The 15,000-nt window shown below is 43.0% G+C and overlaps 1 protein-coding gene across 1 annotated transcript in view; it reads left to right on the plus strand.

Annotated features, from left to right (window-relative positions):
* Positions 1-15,000, plus strand: part of LOC143041022 (octopamine receptor beta-2R-like) — a 277,536-nt gene that overhangs the window by 179,188 nt on the left and 83,348 nt on the right. The window contains exon 3 of the mRNA XM_076212599.1: positions 4,976-5,014. The gene's annotated coding sequence lies outside the window, so the exon portion shown is untranslated. The remainder of the gene's footprint in view (positions 1-4,975; positions 5,015-15,000) is intronic.

The following is a 15,000-nucleotide window of genomic DNA, read 5'->3' on the forward strand; positions in this document are numbered from 1 at the left end:
GGTCGCCATGTTCCCTTGAACTGACCAGGAAAAAATGTCCCTTGGGTTCGGCCTCGGGGCAGAATCCCAACACGGGATCCCCAGCACGGGATCCTTATCGTGGGATTAGAACGCGGAGCGCTGCAGCCATAGGCCGCTGCTGCCGTAGGCCGCTGTTTGCGCAGCCAAGCCCCCGCCAAAGCCGGGGGGGGGGGGGCGAAGCCCGCGGTTTGTTATTATTATTATTATTGTCATTATTGTTATTGTTGTTATTATTATTATCATCATCATTATTATTATTATTATTATTATTATTATTATTGTTGTTATTATTATTCTTGTTATTATTGTTATTATTATTATTGTTATTACTATTATTATTATCATTATTATTATTATTATTATTATTATTATTATTATTGTTATTATTACTATTATTAGTATCATTATTATTATTGTTATTATTATTGTCATTATTACTATCCATGATAGACTTGCAAAGTTATACCAGATCAGAATAATAGTCATCTATTATTTTTTATTTGTTCATTTACTCATTTGCTCCTTTATTTATTCATTTATTTGTTCATTTGTTTGTGTATTTATTTACTTAGCTTTAGGGTCATTGATAAGGATGGACAGTCTACATATTCCAAGACAATTATGAATAAATACATACATATACCAAAGGGTTTCTTTCCCCTTACTAGGGAGGTAGCCAAATTCAAAGGCATAAATCCACTCCCACCTATTTCATCCACACCCACTCCACTCCCATTCACCATCACTCCCTTCCTCTTTTCTTGGCCCCTCCTGGATGACGGGTCATCCCTGCATCTCGCCCACTGCTCTGGGTTAGAAGCAGTGTAGCAAGACACAGCACATCCACAGCAAGGCCGCTTCATTTAATTGTCGACCCCCCATTCTCCGTCCCCTCATGCAGAAAAAGAGAAGACGGGGAGAAATTCCTTTGGGCTGCGTCAAAATATCATATACACACACTCCCTCACCCCCCCATCCCCCACCAACTCCCTTCCATGCATCACAGCATCATCCATACACAACCATTCTCCACTCACCCCTATCTTCTGTCTTCTCCCTTCCTCAGCGGACTCTTCCCAATGGCCCATTTACTCTATCCATCCACCTCATCCTTGGTCGCCCCTTCATGTTCACTCCTTCCACCTCTGCCTTCCACACTTCTTTTAATAATCTTTCTTCACTCATTCTTTCCATGTATCCAAACTACTCCAATACTCTTTCATCAACCCTATCTTCCAGTACCCTTTCTACCCCCGCTCTCCTCCTCACCTCCTCGTTTCTCATTCTATCCAGCCTAGTAACCCCTACCATACATCTCATGCATTTCATCCCAAACACATTTAAACCCTTCTTCTCTTATGTTTCACGTTTCTGGCCCATACAGTGCTGTCGGCACAATCACCCTTTCATACAATCTCCTCTTAGCATCCATTCCCAAGTGTCTATTTCTCATCGCAATAAATAAGTAAACAAATAAGTAAGTCAGACAAATGAAATCAGATTCTTTTATCGACATTAGAGAAGATATCGCTCCATCTGTACAGGCCACCTATATGACAACCGCCACCACCACCCCCACCCCCACCACCACCACCACCACCATACTCCTCCATCTACTCGCCTCACACTAGCACATGATGATATGTTTGTTGTATCTCAGTGAGCTCAAACGCATGCAAATGCGCACGCTTATATATATACACACGCTCACTCATATATATTCATAAACACACACATACACAGAAACATACACACACACACACACACACATATATATATATATATATATATATATATATGTATGTATATACAGTATTATATATATATATATATATATATGTGTGTGTGTGTGTGTGTGTGTGTGTGTATGTGTGTGTGTGTGTGTGTGTGTGCGTGTGTGTGTGTGTGTGTGCGTGTGTATGTATGTATGTATGTATGTATGTATGTGTGTGTGTGTATTTATATATACGAGTATATACCTACATGCATACGTACATGTATATACACGCATGCACAAAGGTAGGGAGAGAGAGGGAGAGAGAGAGAGAGAGAGAGAGAGAGAGAGAGAGAGAGAGAGGAGCCAGTGTCAGCAGTGTGGTCGGGAAAGTATTGGATCAGAACCATCAAAGAGGTAGATAAGGTTGCTGTGGACTTGACAGGTTATATCGAATAGTCATTTCATGTACCCTGAAGATAGTACGTACCAAATGTCCTTTTATCTATTTCATATGTTTTATTCGTATTTATTTATCTAATTATTCATCTTATTTTATCTATTTATTCATTTCTTTATTTGATTTGATTTTTTATCATTATTTTATAGTTGTATTTCCTAAAAATGAGAGATGGATGGGCAATAAACAGGAGTGAGATGTTGATGTAGTGTCCGACATTCGATCTTCCTTAGCGGTCATCCACGGATACCCAAGAACTCTTCAAGAACGAAAGAAGTATGGGTTTCCGAAGTGACATCGAAGTTTTTGCCACCACACTCTGGAAGCACAAAGATAAAGAAGAGCACTTGAAGGCAATATTGAAGAGACCGACAGAACATGATAATTTGAAACCTCAAGAAGCAATAGACCGGAAAACTGAAAAGAAGTTTAATTCTCTAAAATCAATAGTATTAAAGATAGAACAACCTAGCCCTTAAAACAGTAGATGTCAGATTCTTACAAGAATTCGAAAAATATTATTACCGTACACAAGTAAAAGGAGACAATTAGAACTCTAAAAGTGAAAAATAAAATTAAATTAGTACAAACATCTGGCACGTGTAAAATCGTTTTCACAAAACCACACACAAAATGTATAATGAATCGACAAGCATGCAAAAGAAATACATGCACATCATCACACACATGCATCACCTTTACGTTCATATAACAAAAGATGAAACACCTAAATAAGGTTTTATTTTTACCTAAGGAAGAAACAGACATCCTGTGGAGAGAGTTCCAACCCTATTAAAAAAAAAACTTTGAGGTAAATATACGTGTCTTCAACTTCTTCGTCCGATACATTATAAAACCATTGGGTTACCAAAACTTTCGCTCAGCGCAGTGCCAGCCTTAATTAACTCCCCTTCAACCTCATTGACGCTCTGTGAGTATTTTTCTTCCAAATTGTTTCATTCGGTTGAGGAACAGATTCGTCAGAGACGAGGCCCTCAGTCCACCTCTGTTTCCCGCATCTCATTCGAGTTTTATAAGGAAAAAGGAAGTTCCCCGATTATATCACTTGATTCATATACTCCATTTGATATCTGAACGAAACGTAGATGGCCTTGAACGAATGTCACAGAAAAAAGAACCAATTACAGTCGTATTAAAAAGAAATCCGTGATAGCTAATGATATCGTAAGATTTTTTGTTTTCATCAGTAATTGACAGTGTGAATTATTCTTAGAATTTTGTTCCCGCTGGTGTCAAATTATTTTATTCAGGTAAGGGTGTCCAAAGTCACCCCATCATATATATATATATATGTATATATATATATATATATATATATATATATATATATATATATATATATATATATATATATATATATCTGATAATCTTAATGACAGTCGCATGCAGAATTCGAACCCACTGCTATCGGCCACCCATTAGGTCACCTTCACAGAGCCTTAGCATGCGACTGTCATAAAAATTATCGGATTGATGTCGCTGTTATTAGCGAATTTCTCTCATATACTGTGTATATATATATATATATATATATATATATATACATATATATATACATATATATATATATACATATATATATATATATATATATATATATATATATATATCCTACCAAGTCGTTGATCAATTGCTGCACGACTCCTACTCCAAGTAACCTTACCCTTGATACCTTGCCATGAAAATTCAACGAAAGTCTTAATTCACAAATTCAATTCCATGAGTTCTTTGAGAAAGAAGACGACTTCCCACGTCCATCCTAGGTGTGTAGGAATATTTCATAACCTTAACAACCCTCGCTTTTCCCAGGAATACCAGGATCTATTTACAAACCGTACCCTTCAGGAATGTTAACTTGTGGATTTTACTTCGAAGACACTTCGGGCCGAGAAACTGCCGCCGCCAAGTTCTTGCGCTGCAAGAGTCTTCCGAGAAAGACCGATACTTGCCAGAGATCTGGAGACCGATTTTCTTTTTCTTCTTATTCCTATTCTTATTCTTATTCTTCTTACCCTTTTTCCTCTTCTTCTTCTTCTTCTTCTTCTTCTTCTTCTTCTTCTTCTTCTTCTTCTTCTTACCCTTCTTCTTCTTCTTTTCCTTCTTCTTACCCTTCTTCTTCTTCTTCCTCTTCTTCCTCTTCTTCTCCTTCTTTTTCTTCTACTATTACTACTACTACTACTGCTGCTGCTACTACTACTACTACTACTACTACTACTACTACTACTACTACTACTACTACTACTACTACTACTACCACTACTACTACTAATAATAATAATAATAATGATAACAATAACAATAATAGTAATAATAATAATAATGATAATAATAATAATAATAATAATAATAATAATAATAATTCAACTTCTTTTTATTCTTATTGTTATTCTTCTCTTTCTTCTTCCTTTTCTTCTTCTTCTTTTGGGGGCTAGTGTACTTCTTTATTCTATTTTATTGTATTCTGTTTTATTTGTTTGTTTTTATCTTTTAGGTAGGGACCATAAAACTCGTGTCATCATATTCTGGCCTTGAGCCTTTCCTTATTCTACGACACACACGCGAACAAACACACAAACACAGACACACACGCGCGCTCGCTAAAAAAAAAATAATAATAATAATAAATAAGATAAAATAAAACCCTCACCGTCACTCCCAGACATCCTATTAGTTGCCTGTAAATCTTGCTATCGTCATCAATGTCATCTTTATTGTCACCACGACCGAAATCTAATGATTCTCTTCTTCTTGTATTGCAGAACCTTCCTTCGGCTAACGACTCTGACGCCAAGACCCAGGTATGTAGAGAAGGGAGGAGGAGGAGGAGGAGGAGGAGGAGGAGGAGGAGGAGGGGTACGGATGATCTTAGGCGATCTGTGTAATGTATAAAATCTCCCAAAGGACTAACAATAATTATATTCATTTGCTAATGGAAATCCTACAAGATATGTATCGAAGGAACTTATCTTCCTTTTTCCCATGTAAGGAATCCAGTCACATCAAGCTTACGACTTGTTTCCGACCACCAGGTAGCCGGTAATAAGATAGCTAAATAGATAGATAGATAGATCGATAAATAGATAGATATATTACAACACACACTGAATAGTCCCCAGTACATAGATTTTCATCTTATCAACCACATTAACTTTTTCCATTTCAATTCCTTGCATGGGTTTTGTGTCGCCGACCGATCGCTTGATTTTCGGTCGAAGATGGTCGGAAACAGGTCGTAAGCTTGGTGTGACTGGGGCTTTAAGTAACCTGTTGATACCCCGAAGGGCTGACACTCGGTGTCCAAACCAGCTCAAAATATCTAATCTCCTCTTGATATATTCCCATACATGAGAGTTGACAACTGGTGAAAAAAAAAAAAAAAAAAAGAGGATCCGAGCGTTTCTTCCTGGAGATACCTACTGAGGGCCTTTGGGCCGTTGCTGGCTATTATCGAGGTACTGATTCGAACAAATTCTAAACTCACCATCCCATTCCAACGAATTGGGAAGTGCTTGGTAGGCAAAACCCTGTCAATTTTAGCAAGCCTTTTTTTTTTTTTTTTTTTTTTTTTTTGACGACGTCGGGTCGCCTCCTCGCCTGGTCAGGACTGCCGAGAACCAACGCGACATAGCCCGCAGTGGGTCCCAGGAATCGAACCGTCGAATGAATCTTGATACGGTCTGGCAGAGGATTTATGGGTCTTCGAAAACCGTGTCGACCTCCCTGGTCTCTTCTGGCTGTCTACACTCTCGAAGGAATCTTCCTCTTGTAGTTCGACTGTCTGGTTTCGTTTGTTCATTCGAAAAATGACCAAAAGGTGAAGATCCAAAAACAACGAAGGAAGAAGGAAGGAGCATGAGATGAGTACGAGAAGGAAATAAGAAGAGGGAGGGAGAGAGAGAGAGAGGGAAGGAAAGAAGGTGAGGGAGGAAGGGAGAGAGAGAGAAAGGGAAGGAAAGAAGGGAAGGAGAGAAAGAAGAAAGATGGAAGAAAGAGAATGGTGAAGGGAAAGGAGTGAATTCAAGTCCTGAAGTGAAGGAAGAAAATGGGAAATTGGAATCAGGAAGAGAAAGAGAAGAAAAAAATATTGAAAAAAAAGAGAGACATCGGGGTGGAAAGAGAGTTCATAGGAGACATGAAAAGAGAGAGAAAATTAAGCGAGAGAAGTCTGAATATAAGAGAGAGAAAGAGAAAAAGAAAAAGAGAAGAGAAGAAGGTAAATAGAGAGGTGTGGAGAAAAAAGAGGAGATGAAGCATAAAGAGAAAAAAAAAAGAGTAAAGTGAAAGAGAGATGAAGACCATTGGACCACAAACTGCCCACAGACACTGTCGTCTCCCTTTCTCTTCTCTCCTCCTCTCCTCTCTCTTCTCTCCTCCTCTCATGTCTCTCTTCCTCTCCTCTCTCCTCTTTTCTTTTCTCTCTCCTTTCTATTCTCTCCTTTTTCTTCTCTCTTGTTTTCTCTTCTCTCCTCCTTCCTCTTCTTTCCTTTCTTCTCTCCTCTCCTGTCTCTCCTCCTCCCCTCTCTCCTCTCTTCTTTTCTCTCCTCCTTTCTCTTCTCTCTTGCTTTCTCTTCTCTCCTCTTCTCTCCTCCTTCCTCTTCTCTCCTCTTCTCTCCTCTTTATCTTCATTTCTCTTCCCTCCTCTTTTCTCTTCTCTCCTCTCCCTTCTCTCCTCCTTTCTCTTCTCTCTTCTCTCTTCCTTTCTCTTCTCTCTTCCTCCCCCTTCTCTCCTACTTTATCCTCTATCCTCCTTTCTCTCCTCTCCTACCCTCTCCTCTCCTCCTTTATCTTCTTTCCTCATCTCCTCTGTCTTCCTTTCTCTCCCCTCCTCCTTCGTTTCTCTCCCACTCCCCTCTCTCCTGTTTTCTTTTCTCTCCTTTCTATTCTCTCCTCCTTTCTCTTTTCTCCTCTCTTCTCTCTTCCTCTCTTCTTTTATATTTTCTTTTCCTCTCTTCTCTCCTCCTTTCTTTCTCTTCCCTCCTCCTCTCTCTTCTCTCCTCCTTTTTCTTCTCTCCTTCTCTCCTCTTTCCTCCGCTCTCTTCTCTCCTCATTGCCTTTTTCTCCTTCTCTCTTCCCTCCTCATTTTTCTTCCCTCACCATTTCTCTTCTCTCCTCCTCTCTTCTCTCCTCTCTCTTCTCTCCTCCTTTCTCTTCTCTTCTCCTTTCTCTTCTCTCCTCCTTTCTCTTCTCTCCTCCTTTCTCTTCTGTCTTCCTCTCTTCTCTCTTCCTTTCTCTTCTCTCTTCATTTCTCTTCCCTCCTCTTTTTTCTTCTCTCCTCCTCTTCCTTCTCTCCTCCTTTCTCTTATCTCCTCCTCTCTTTTCTCCACCTTTCTCTTTCCTCCTCCTTTCTCTTCTTTCCTCCATTCTCTTCTCTCCTCTTTTTTCTTCTCTCCTCCTTTCTATTCTCTCCTCCGCTTTATTTTCTCCTCTCTCTTCTCTCCTTTCTCTTCTCTCCTCCTATCTCTTCTCTCATTTCTCTTCTTCCCTCTTCTCTTCTCTCCTCCTCTTTCTTTTCTCCTCTCTCTTCTCTCCTTTCTCTTCTCTCCTCCTGTCTCTTCTCTCCTTTCCCTTCTCCCCTCCTCTCTTCTCTCTTCCTCTCTCTTCTCTGCTCCTTTCTCTTCTCTCCTCCTTTCTCTTCTGCCCTCCTCTCTTTTCTCTCCACCTCTCTTCTCTCCTCCTTTCTCGTCTCTCCTCCCCTCTCTTCCCTCCTTCTCTCCCTCCACCTCCTCCTCACTCTCCACCTCCTCCTCATCCACCCCTGGCACACCTCCACACCTCCACCCGACCCCTCCGGTCACCTCGCTGCCTCTCGATTGTCCCATTACGTGCTACAGCGTGGACCATAAACAAGTGCGGTTGGGCCATTTCTACCCTCTACCATTGCTGTAAACAATCATGATTGGACCATTCAATTTCTTTTTACCGGTTTTTATTCTCCTCCTCAATCCTTGTCCATTAGTTGAATAACTAAATCACCCAATGTTTACTACTTTTTTCTCTCTATTATGGTACCGCTCGCTGTGACCAACCAGATTTTTTGGACACTTATTCCTTTGTAACGCAGCCAAGGACAAGAATACCCCCAAACAGGTTGGGTGGAGGGGATCAGGAGGCGGGGGGGGGGAGTAGAGGGGGAGGGGGCAGGGGGGAGGGGCAAGGAGTGGGGAGGAGAAGGCTTCTACAAGGTAAGCACAAGGTTCTATGAACATACATCTCTACCGAGATACCTAAAGTTGAAAAAATAAATCCCATGACCATGTAGGTGCTTTGGCATGTGATTGTATCAAGAGGTTCCATTTCGGATAAGGAAGAGGAGAAGAGGAGAGAGAAGGGAGGAGAGGAGGGAGGAGGGGAAGAAGAGGGAGGAGTCTTTCAGAGTTTGACCAAAAACGACCTAACACTCACTCTGGGAAAAAGAAGAAAAAAAATCAAAGGCAGTTCTATGATCGTGTGCTTTCATCTTGCACCATACCTCAAAACCCATCACCTCCACGCTGGGTTAGCTCGTATTTTTAGGTCTTCAGCAAGGAAACGTAAGTTCCAGTCGGCCATATTAACACGTGTGGCCTGCGCTATTTATGTTGTTCTGTTCCTCCTCCACTTCCTCTTCCTCCTCCTCCACTTCCTCCTCCTCCTCCTCCACTTCCTCCTCCTCCACTTCCTCCTCCTCTTCCTCCACTTCCTCCTCCTCCACTTCCTCCTCCTCCTCCACTTCCCCCTCCTCCTCCACTTCCTTCTCCTCCTCCTCCTCCACTTCCTCTTCCTTCTCCTCTTTCTGCTCCACCTCTTCCCCCTCCTCAATCTCATCTTCCTCTTACCCCCTCCTCCTCATTTTCTTCTGACCACCTCCTCTTTCCTCCTCCTCTTCATCCTCTTCTCCCCTCTGCTCTTCCTCTTCCTCCTTCTCGTCTTTCTGTTGCCCCTCTTCTTCCTCTAACTCCCCACCGTCTCCTCCCCCTTGCCCTTCATCCTCCTCCTCTTCCTCCTCTTCCTCTTCTTCCTCCTCCTCCTCCTCTTGCAGCCCTGCATGAATGAAAAAAGGCTCGTTTCGGTGTCAGGAACCAAATCCCCATCGAAACGCTGGCAAAGTCTAAGCCCCTTTGATCTGGAGAGAGAGAGAGAGAGAGAGAGAGAGAGAGGGAGAGAGAGAGAGAGGAGCTCTCTCGCTCTCTCCTCGTTGACCCTTTCAACAACAACAACAACAACAAGAGATGAGAGAAGAAAAGGAAAGAAAGACTTCTGCAAACATGTACTTCTCCCTGTCCACCTCAGCGTCACTTTATACGTTATCCTCCTCCTCCCTCTCCTCCTCCTCCTCCCTCTCCTCCTCCTCCTCCCTCTCCTCCTCTTTCTCCTCCCTCTCCTCCTCCTCCCTCTCCTCCTCCTCCTCTACCTCTTACTCTTTCTCCTCCTTCTCCCTCTCCTCCTCCTCCTCCCCCTCCTCCTCTTTCTCCTCCTCCCCCTTCCTCTCCTCCTCCTCGTTCTCCCTCTCCTCCTCCTCCCTCTCCTCCTTCTCCTCCTCCCCTCCTCTTCTTTCTCCTCCCTCTCCTCCTCCTCCTTTTCCCCTACTCCTCCTTCTCCCTTTCCTCCTCCTCCTCCTCCTCCCCGTCTTCCTATTTCTCCTCCTCTCCCTCCCCTTCCTCTCCTCCTTCTTCTCCCTCTTTTCCTTCTCCTCCCCTTCTCCTCTTCCTCCTCCTTCTCCTCCTCCTCCTCCTGTACATTCGTGGAGTAAACGGAAGCATTCTATTCTCGCATTCGTTCAGTCGTGGGTTCGAATCCCGCACTCCTCTCCGATTTCCAGCAGTGACTGTCTGCAACAGTCCAAACGCATCGGGTATAGTTGGCGGCTTCGGCCGCAGCTACATGCTCACTAACGTACGCTCATCACCTCCTACTCCTCCTCCTCCTCCTCCTCCTCCTCCTCCTCCTCTTCCTCCTCTCATCCCCATCTCCATCTCCTCCTCTTCTCCTGTCTTTCTCCTCCTTCTTTTCTCCTCCCCCTTCTCCTCCTCCTCCTCCTCCTCTTTCTTCTACTTCTCCTCCTCTTCTCAACCCCTCCTCCTCCTCCTCCTCCTCCTCCTCCTCCTCCTCCTCCTCTTTCTTCTACTTCTCCTCCTCTTCTCAACCCCTTCTCCTCCTCCTCCTTTTTCTCCTCCTCTTTCTCTTCCTCTTACTTCTCATCCTCCTTTTCCTCTTCTCCTCTTACTCCTCCTCTTCCTCTTCTCTCTTACTCCTCCTCCTCCTACTACTACTCTACTCTTCCTTCTCCTCCGCCTTCTCCTCCTCAGAAACCAACGATGAGTACCTGCACGTGGTGGTCCTGTGAGGTTGACGTCGGGAATAATCATCTCCCAGCTGATCATCTTCAAAGTCCATCAACACCTTCGCCTTCATCTTGAGCCCAAAATCTCTCTGTCAACCTCTAATGTCTTTCCTTCCCCCATTTTCATCATAAGGAGAGCTGACAACAGTCTAAGGCTCATTTCACACGTATCGACTTTTCGCCCTGCGCCGTCCACGACACGACGTCGTGCTTTGAAATACCCAATGGGTGTTTATGGAAGCTTTAACCACGTCACGACCACGACCACGTGTGAAAGGGTCCATAAATACCCATGGCTATTTGAGAGCACAACGTCGTGTCGTGGACGACGCACGGCGAAAAGTCGTTACTTGCGAAACGAGCTTTTGTTTTCTTCCCAAAGGAGTCTGCGAGGAGACCCGAGAAGACCGTTGCCGGCAACTATGGGGCTGCGGGTTTGCAGTTACTAAACCTCAAAGTTGTGGTTAATCGTATCGTTTCTTTTTTTTTCCTTCGTTTTCTGTTCCCTCTTTTTCTCCTCCTTTTCCTCTTCCTATACGAGGATGAGATGGATGGATGGGGTGAAGGGGACGTTGAGAAAGAGAGGAATGTCTGTTGAGGAAGGAAGGGAGAAGGCAGGAGACAGGGATGAGTGGAGAGTGGCTGTGTATAGATGATACTGTTATGCAAGGGAGGAAGGGGGAGGGAGAGGGGGGATGGGGGGGGGCTGTTTATGTGTGAATGATATTTTGACGCAGCCCAAAATGATTTCTTCCCGTCCTCTCTTCTGCTGCATGAGGGGACGGAAAGGGAGATTCGCCGATTAAGTGAAGCGACCTTGCTGTGGATGTACTGTGTCTTGCTGCATTGCTTCTGACCCAAGGCAGTGGGCGGGATACAGGGATGACCCGTGATCTATGAGGAGCTAAGATGGGAGGGGGGAAGGGGTGGTGGAGGGGAGTGGAGTGCATGGGAATGAGTACGTGACTTTGAGTTGGCTACCTCTCTTATAAGGTGGAGGGGGGAATCTCTTGGTATATAAATAGATACATTGTCCTCCTTTTATTCCTTCTCCTTTTCCTCCTCCCTCCTCCTCCCTTTTCCTCCCTTCACCACCGTCCTCAGTATCCTTCTCCTCCTCCTCCACCTCCTTTCTCTCGTCCTCTCTCTTCTCGCCTCTTCTTCGCCTCCACCATCCACCCTTTCCACAAATCGGTCTTCGAGTTTCATGACCAATTCAGAGCCTTTGGCCCTGTCGCTGCACAGAGGGCTTTTTCTATGCTGAATAAGATCGCCTGAAGGCAGGTGAAACAAATGTACATGTCAGTAACAGTCAAAGAATTGGTTTATGTGTATATATATATATATATATATATATATATATATATAAATATATACATATATATGTATATATATATATATATATATATATATATGCGCGCGCGCGCGTATATGTATATATATATATATATATATATATATATATATATATATATATGTTTGTGTCAAATGACATTTGGAAATAAACTCTTCTGTCTTCTGCTGGGATTCCAACCCTTGCCGCTCAGGCAAGGGTTCGAATCCCAGCAGAAGAGTTTCATATATATATATATATATATATATATATATATATATATATATATATATATATATATATATATATATATATTCATACACACACACACACACACACACACACGACTCGGTGGCGCGGTTGGTAGAGCACTGGACTGCCAAGTACGGTGGTGCTCGCAGTACCCAGTTCGAATCCTGCCCAGGGCCGAAATTATTTCGGTATCGCTGCGCTTCGGGTCGTTACTCTGACTCTCGTGGGCGGGGAGTTGTGTGTGTGTGTGTGTGTGTGTGTGTGTGTGTGTGTGTGTGTAAGGTCATAGCATTACCCATAGATCGGTCATACGAGCTCTGAGCTCTCTTCCGGGAGGGAAATAGCTGTCGATCACGAGTCCAACACGTGATCCAAAGACCAAGGTGAATACAATGTGAATACACACACAACAAGGACAAGAAGTCGTTCTAGTCGAGCCCTCTTCCTTTCCCCCAACGCCGCCTCTCGCACTAAAGCTCAATAAAATCATCAATCACCCTTCAACTCACCCTCACCCTACCCTTCACCCTTCAACTCGCCCTCACCCTCATCTTGCCCTCACCCTCCAATACAGGATCACCCTCGGAAGCCCAATTTGGGTCCTCCCCATCTGTTGGGGCTGATGCTCTCTTAAGCGTATTTTCCCAGACTCAGACGTTTGCCCCCCATGATTTTGCCCCTCCTTTGCCCCCCCTCCCCCTTGACCCGCCCCCACTTGCCCCCTTGTCCTCGTATTGTTTTCCTTATCTCCCTCCTGTCTATATTTTTCTTGACAGGAGGAAGGGCGAGCTGGGGGTAAATTGTCATTAAAAAAAAAAGAAACACGTTTACATACATGGATGCACGCATCCCTACGTACATACACAAAGAAACAAAGACAATAACAGAATAAAGAAAATATCACGATCAATTTGTATTTCTCAGGAAGAATCACAAGAAAACAGAAACTTATCGTGAAGGTCTGAAAGACCAAAATGAAAGGGAATCAGATAAACAGACAGACAGACAGACAGACACCTATTATGGGGCGACGGACACAAAAGTACAGGACTGAAGACAAAAATAAATAATTAAGTAAATAGATAATACAAAATAGAAATAAAAAATCCCACTGCGTGATCTTATTACTTTAGCCAGAAGGAAGTCTGAAGGTTGTCATCAGCCTCTGCGAAAAGAAACCAAAGATCTTAACTAGTAAAGTTGAAATAACAATATTGATAAGAGGTAATAAAAGCAGAGGTAACAGTATTAACAACAGTTATTTAATGAGGAGGTAACAGTAATGATAACAGGTAATGACGGTGAAGTTAACGGTAATAGTAATGGGTAATAAAGGTAGAGGTAACAGTAATAATAACGGGTAATAACGGAAAAGGCAACAGTGATAATAACGTACAATAACGGTAATGATAACGGGTGATAAAATTGAATATAATAGTAATAATAACGGCTAACGTTGATACAGGTAGCAGTAATAAAAAAAGAAAAACAGGAAATAACCGTAACAAGAATAACCCAAAATGTAACGGAAAGTGTGACGGTAACCGTAATGGTACCTGTGACGGTAAGCATAACAAACTGTAACTGTAACGACGCTACAGCGTTTGTAACGGCAACGTTAATAACCTTTACCCAACCACAAGTGGGATTAACCCCCTCAGCGCCGGGTGTCTCTTTGCCTTTATCTACCGCCATTCATTTCCGTGGCACCCCCAGATTAGCCAAGAACTAAGAAGAACTTACGCTTTCAATCTCTATCTCCACTCACCACTTCCATCCACTACCTTCACCTCATCCTCCATCTCCAGCTCCACTTTCCTGTGTAGGCGTGATATCTCACCTTTGGTCCTTACAGTCTCAAACATTTTTCTTCGTCGTTCATCCATCCTCCTCCACCTCCTCCTCTTCCGCCTCCTCTTCCTCCTCCTCCTCCTCCTCCTCCCTCGGGGCTCGAACGCCTGAACCCTACGCGTCGTATTACGAAAAATAGATCTGTGTCAACGCTTAAAAGGATTTCTTATGTATGTACAGGCTCGTGTTTCTGTGTACATGTGTAAGTGTACACATATATGCGTAGTGTGCATGTGTGTGTATGTGAATTTGTGTGTGTGTGTGTGTGTGTGTGTGTGTGTGTGTGTGTGTGTGTGTGTGTGTTACCTGAGACACAGAGATAACTTATCTGAGACTATATTCTATATATTATATATCTATTCTATATACTCTTCACTTTTATAACTGAAGTGGACTTTAGCCTACGGTTTAATGCACAGAACTCTTTTTATCTCAGTTTTCATTTGTCTACGATAGTGGTTTTCAATATGTATACATTTATCAATGTTCTGCTATATTGTTTTCTCCCTCTCTATGTCACACACACGTACACACACATGTATATACACACACACGCATACACACACACACACACACACACACACACACACACACACACACACACACACACACACACACACACACACACACAAAAGACAGATGTAGTCGTAGATAAGCACTACCTGGTGTTAGCGTCTTATCATCCAGCTACTGATAAGTTCTTGTCTTGTAATTCATTAGAGAATGAAAACCTTGTCATAACTCGTATGGGAACGATGTGCCTCTTTTTATTTTGTTCACCAAAGGGGGGCAAATGGGTAGGGGGAAGGGGGTAGGAGGGGAAGGGGGGAAGGGGATGGGGCAGTGATGGGAATCCCGATCGGCTGATAACCCTTCTCGAAATATCTGAAAAGTATTTTGTAAAAGTAAATAAATCGATGATACCTGTATTTGCAGACTTTGTTGTGGTTGATTGATATCAAACAATTTTATTCAGGTGAAGAACCAAGTCAAATCTACGGATCAAAGTTCGTGTTTGTTTATTTGTT

Source organism: Oratosquilla oratoria, chromosome 30 (genome assembly GCF_046742065.1).
Source record: "Oratosquilla oratoria isolate Oo_2021 chromosome 30, ASM4674206v1, whole genome shotgun sequence".
Classification (NCBI taxonomy): Eukaryota; Metazoa; Arthropoda; class Malacostraca; order Stomatopoda; family Squillidae; genus Oratosquilla; species Oratosquilla oratoria.